This window comes from Lithobates pipiens, unplaced genomic scaffold, assembly GCF_037356315.1.
Source record: "Lithobates pipiens isolate NorthernLeopardFrog02 unplaced genomic scaffold, aLitPip1_a1.2 Scaffold_18, whole genome shotgun sequence".
In the NCBI taxonomy this organism is placed as follows: domain Eukaryota; kingdom Metazoa; phylum Chordata; class Amphibia; order Anura; family Ranidae; genus Lithobates; species Lithobates pipiens.
Window position 1 is genome coordinate 399,347,254 of NW_027507758.1, and position 6,821 is coordinate 399,354,074.

Sequence of the window (6,821 nt, forward strand, 5' to 3'; positions counted from 1 at the left end):
TCACTGAGAGGTTCAGGATGTAGACATTTTTATCACAAATGTTTTAAATTATGATCATAATTAGTATTAGCAGGATTAAAATTGCTAAAAATAGTAATCTGTTAAAAAGGTACATTTGTTGTAATTGCTTATTTTCGCATTTGAAAAGATTTGGAGCACATTTTGCATTTGGGGGGGGGGGGGGGGCTGACCCTTATTTGACAAGGCACGCAGGAGCAAGGTTTCAGAGGGGGAAATGCTCTCCTAAAAAAATATTTTTTCATCGTTCCTGTGTAATAAAACAAGGATGTGACCATTTATTTTTTAAGCTAACAGCCTAAGCATCAAACAAAATAATATCTGACCTTTTTCTTAATGTTTTCAAAATACTTATTTGAACCGATAACCTCAAAGATAAGAGTTGGCTGAATTGTCTTGTTAAAGGCTAAATGAAAACAACTTTTCTATTCAAAATGTTGCATTTTATTAGCATTTAATATTACAGAAGTTTTGAAAGTTTCAACTTGCATTACAAATCAAAATTAAAATGCTGGTTAATTTGAAAGAAATCAAAGTTGAAATGTGTACAAACTTGCAAATCTAAGCAGTTAGAGGCACAATAGGAGATGAGGTAAGCTGGTCATCCACTTGATTCTCAATAGCATAGAATTCATGCAATATTAGTAATACCTGGGTAGTGCTGGCGTTCATTAGAGAATGAGCATTTAGAAAGCATAGAAGTAGGTTTCAAAAGTTTTGATTTTACCAATAGTCAAAGCAAATAAAAAGAGTAAAAGCAACAGCTTTGAATACTTGATGACTTAATAAAGATGTGCAAATGTCTTAAAACAATTAGAATTTTTTTCTGTAGAGATAGGCATCTTGATGTGACAATCATCAGATCTATTGGTTTACAAGCCAATATCTGTTTACTGACCAGCTTAGTAATATGTATGCCTGTTTTGTGAACCACAAAGGAATAGAAGACATATTAATACTGGTAACCAATAGTAATAACCTGCCTAGCTCACTATGCTGGAGTAAATGGTGCACATATATTTGAGTCCAGCTAATATATGACTAAACACCGTTCAATCTGCCAGTTAACCATCAACTGACTCACAATTATTTTTGTATAACCAATTTTTGTGTAGCTTTGTCAGACTAATAAACTTTTTTTCTTTTCAAAACAGCAGAAATAAAATAGCCCTAAGCTGTACCATATGTTATCCCATCTATCAATACCTGTGCATAGTGCCTTTTGTAAGCTCTTCCTCATGCCAACTCTCTAGCTTGAGATACGATTACATTGACACTCCATTTCCAATTGACCACATTGTTTTTATTTTTATTGGCTGTGCGGTTAGCCAATCATTTTCATATTTCTCTTCCAGCTAATTGGGAAAGGAAGGGTGATTTTACTGTATTTAGGCAGACTTCATGGGCATAATTCTTTTGAAGTTAAAGATTTTTTTCACACAGAGTTTTCACAGCTGAGATCTATGGATTGTTAAGAGAGTTAGCTAACATGAGCTAAGGAGCAATATAGAGCTAGCAAGTGCCCCAATGCACAGATAGTAAAAAATGAGCAACGTAAGAAATCACAAAAGTCATTGAAAAAGAAAAAACAAACATCTGAAAAGGTGTTTGAAGTACAAGAAAGTCTGTGAAAGTATACTAAATCTCCCTTTAAAGTAAAAATATCACAAAAAGCTTTTGGAGCAAGCCTGCAAGAGTTGCAATGATAAAGTTAATATACAGTTAGTGTTGTTTATAACATAGTTTAAAGGATAAGGTAAGTATATGTCTTAGAATGACAACCTCATGCCAGGAACAAGAAAGCATTTGTAAAAGAAAAATAAATAAAATAGAAACCTCTATTTTAAAGAAATACTGCTTGTCACTGCCCTGACTAATCAGACTGCAGGGGATATTTACTAAAACTGGTGCACTGATAATCTGGTGCAGCTGTGCATTGTAACCAATCAGCTTCTAACCTCAGCTTGTTCACTTAAGTTTTGGCAATAAAACCTGCAGGGTTGCACCACACTTTACACACTCTAGCTTTAATAAACCCCTGTGTAATCTTCACACTGCTCCTTTTTTACATTACAGATTATAAAGATGCTCAGAGAATGCACACAGAGTGGTCCTTTCATGTATGGAGGTAAACAAACCTGCTTCCATTTTCTATCACCACATTCCACCCTCAGATCAGTGCATGTTACAAGCTGGGTTTAACAATTATGCCACCTCGGGCAGTGGTAAATGACTTTATTTGCTTTATTAGTTTAGATATAGGTGAGGGGTGTTGTTTTAAACCAAAGTGTGCTAATCCTATAATTGTCAGTTTCAAAAGTCAGTGCGCTATAGTATAGATCTTCAACATTTTTATTGTCACATATAATAATTAGAATACATTTTCTTCAAATCACTTAATGTATATTTACATGACATTTAATCTTATTAACAGAACACAACCATAAATGAAAATTACATCTTTTGCTATTTAACCTCACTGAAAAATCTTTTTTTTTTAAGAGATGAATGCATGTTTTAGATCTATGCATATGGGAGATCATCATCACTTAGGTCTGAGTCATCATCCTCCACTTCTCCTTCAATAACTGATTTCTTTCCTTTGCAGCAGGATACAATCAGTCCAATAATGAAAACCTGTAAGTAAAGAAACATGTATTTTTAATAACATTTTAAAAAACATAATTTTCATGCATCTTTAGTTGGGATCCTTGAGGCAAATCTGTAGAGATTGTAAGCCTAAAAAGTGGGGTTTACAGCAAGCCAATATATGTGGCTACATACATGTTGAAAAAAATTCTCAGTGTACCTTGGTAGTCCCTAAGCCCTTATTATGTGATAAACTCTGCTACAACTGCACCCCTCTTGTCTTATGAATGACAGAAAGGCTATCCAACTAATAACAAAGCACAGGAGGTAGGCGAAGAGGGTCAAAACACCAACTTTCTAGCTGAAGTCAATATTTGTAGCAAAACAAATATTAAATTACCCCTCTGCAAACTGCTATATACCTTTAAATATTTTTAGAATATGTTTGCATAAAACAGGGGTTCTTGGTTCACACGTATCCAGATTACTAGGCTGCTGGGGAAATCTGGAATAAATCTAAAAAGTTGCCTACTATAAATTACAGTTCAGTATTATTTTTAATGTTTAATGCCACTTTTTGTACAATTATAAATATTGCAAAAGAAAGCATTTTTCTTGGCTATTATTAATCATAATGATTGCTGTATTCCTTCATCTTGTATGGATTATTAAACAGTTTGACAAATCCACCAGAAAATGGTGGCAGGCAAAGCTGCTAGACCTTTCCTACTGGCATTCTGGAACAATGATTAAAGTGTCAGATTTGCAAATAAGGATCATATTTGAAAAGTAAACCTCAACAGCCCTAACTACATTCAGACAATGAAGGTTCACCTCTGTGGGATAAGAAGGATGAGGGCAGAGATGGTAGAATAAAGTCTGTTCAAATGGAAGACTGACACCACCTTAGGTAAGAAGGACTAACAACAGTGAAGAAACACTTTATCCTTGTGTAAAACCAAAAACGGCTGTTCACAAGAAAGGGCTGCTAGCTCAGACACTTTACATGCGGATGTGATGGCCACCAGAAAGACCACCATCTGGGACAAAGATGAAAGGGTAATATAGGCCAGATGTTTTCAAAAGGAGGCTTCTGCAAACCCGACAAGATTGAAGCCTCAGGAGGGCAAAGGGGTTGGGGGGGGGGGGAGGGACGACTACCAAGTTAAGCCAAATGAGGAAAATTTAATCCATAGGTCGTTGAATGAGAAAAGCCAATGTAGACACTTGCCCCTTTACAGTGTTAAGGGCATGCCTATTGAATAAAGGCGAGCACAGGAGCAACTTGGAACATGTGGGGATGCAATCCAGAGACTCCCAGTAGGCAAAGTAGGCCTTCCAGGTGTAATGGTAGATGAACCTTGAAGTGAACTTTGAAGCATGGAAATAATAGCCTGGGGAAGGCCTTACTCCTTTAACACCTATCTTTGAAAAGCAGGATGGTAGATTGAACCTTGAGAAAGAAGGTCAGAATAGAGTGGAAGGTGCCACAAAGCATCTGCGACCAACCAAATGAGATCCACAAACCAAAACCTGCATGGCCAGTCTGGAGGCATCAGGATAACTTAAATTCCTGGTAACAACCAGGGGAGGAGTTTTAAATGGAAAGTCAAATATCAGGAGTACATGTGCCACAAAGCCACCAAAGCATCCACTGCTTCTGGCCAGGGGAACTTTGACCTTGTTGCAAACTTAGGAACTTTCTGATTGAGTCTTGACGCAAAGTGATTGACATGAAGACATCCCCAGCATTGACAGATCTGAAGGGAAACGTCAGTATGCAGCGATGCTGATCCAGCAAACCCAGAAGTCAGTTCCATTTTGTCACATCCTCCCTCTGTAGAGGTCTGGAATGGTGTTGTGCGTAAGAAACTGCTTCGAAGGAAGCAAACTTGAGACTCAAAAATCTCAGAAATGAGGCAATATACATGAAGAAGCTTTTGAAATTTGGGCACCAGCAAGAGTCAAATTCAAATCCCTGACATGGACTCACAGACAAGGGAGAAGCAGAGGCCTGCAGGAGGCTGTCAGGCTACATGAAGTGGATTTGCTGGGAAGAAGTTCCCAGCTGGGCCACAGCAGGCCATTGAGGAAGGGGTTCCTTAACACTAGGGATCCCTGCTGCCATTTTTACTACTCGCACACTGTGCCTCGGTCATGTTGAAACCTGTATCTGTCACGCTGCAAAGGTGGAGAGATGGGAGCCTATTGTGCTTGATGTGAATGCAGCAATCTCTCTGCCATTTGCTATGTCCTGTAAAGATAAGCCTTCAGAGCAGTTTGTGATTCTGGGATTGCATCTTTCAGGAAGCACCTAGGAACGGCGCAGGAAGACGTTGGGGCACAGGCACAGAAGCCCAGTAATTAATTTTTATCAGCTGGAATGTAGACCACCAACAATGGAGAATGCACATAACCATCTGCATAATGATGATTCCGTTTACAGTAGTCTAGAAGGCTAGGGAGAGGGGACTGGGCTTTATATGTAGGTGAACTTGCTCTTTAACCATTAGACTAGTTTATGCTTTCTTGACTATACATGCTTTAGCAAACCATGCACCCTGGTTCATCTGGAATATGCAGTTCAGTTTAGGGCACCAGTTCACAAAAAATGATAATCGGGGAACTGAAGAAAGTGCAGAGAAAGGTAACCAAACTGATAAGAGGCATGGAGGAGCTCAGCTATGAGAAAAGATTGGAGGATCCAAATTTATTCTCGCTTGAGAAGAGGAGATTAAGGGGGGATGTGATCAACATGTACAAATATATAAGGAGTCCATATAGTGAACTTGGTGTTGAGTTATTCGCTTTTTGATCAACACAGAGGACAAGGAGGTACTCCTTACGCCTAATGAAAAATAGATTTAATCTCCAAATACGGAAGGGTTTCTTCACAGTAAGTGCTGTGAAAATGTGGAATAGACTCCCTTCAGAGGTGGTTCTGGCCAGCTCAGGAGATTTCTTTAAGAAAAGCCTGGATTATATCCTAAATGTACATAATATAATTGGGTACTGACATTTATAGGTACAGTAGATCCAGGGATAATCCGATTGCCTCTCTGGGGATTAGGAAGGATTTTTGTCCCATGCTGTAGCAAATTGGATCATGCTTTGCTGGGGGTTTTCCCCTTCCTCTTGATCAACTGTGGGCATAGGATTGTGTATTTGAGATTGTATGATATTTTTTATTTATTCATTTTTATAGTTGAACTAGATGGACTTTTTTCAACCTAACTAACTATATGTAATTAATGTACTGGCATAATATGCCACAACGTTGACCACATTAAAAGTACTACCTGCAATGAAATGTTATTGAGCAAATACTTTCTGGACCAACCAATGCATCAATGCTAAAATTACACAAATTTGTTTTCTAGTGTGCCAGTGTTTTATGATGGCTCTTGTTGGTAAACTGCCACTAAATTTAATGTATACTATAAATACAGAGAGAATACATGAGATTTTATAAATGCTTAAGATCATATTTACCCCAATGAATATCCAGTTTCCAAAGTAATAGACAGTACTGAAGAACCAAAACTTGTGCAGAAACAGGTACGTTCGAGTTATTGTACATTGATCTGTAAGAAGAAATATTAAAAGAGTGTCAGTAATTTAAGTATTTGGAAACCCATCAGGAGGATTCTACTGTATACCTGCATGCATGTTATGCTTGTTGTACAGATTACAATGTAAACACACTTGAAGAATGTTTAGAGACTGAAACGTGTGTGTGTGTGTGTGTGTGTGTGTGTGTGTGTGTGTGTGTGTGTGTGTGTGTGTGTGTGTGTGTGTGTGTATATATATATATATATATATATATACACACACACACACACACACATAACTATATGATGCAAAAGCCTCAAACAAAAACTCCTTTACCATCCTTAACTAAATCAAATGTTGTTTCATTTGTGTCTCACATACTCCCCCTCCTAGACATTGCAGTTCACAGTAAGACTGTTTCAGTATCAGAGGCAGTGCTGTCAATGCAGAAAGCAGTGGACAGGACCAGGTATGACCAGGTGATGATTGATGCGCTACATGATTGGGAATCAGCAGTGACAATGATGGTCACACACACCTGCAATATTTTTTCAAACCACTGTAGTATAAGCGAACGCAGTCTACATATTAACAACGATTCAGGAGCAGTGCAGCATTGCTGCCATTAGGGCTGAAACAACTAATCGATTGTGAAATGAATC

General features: G+C 37.9%; 1 long non-coding RNA gene across 1 annotated transcript; it reads right to left on the reverse strand.

The window, feature by feature from the left end:
- Positions 1-439: 439 nt before the first annotated feature.
- Positions 440-6,442, reverse strand: LOC143988360 (uncharacterized). Its single transcript, XR_013276832.1, has 2 exons — positions 6,100-6,442; positions 440-2,655 (listed from the first exon to the last, which is right to left on the reverse strand). It is a non-coding gene; the product is annotated as an uncharacterized LOC143988360 (long non-coding RNA).
- Positions 6,443-6,821: the final 379 nt, after the last annotated feature.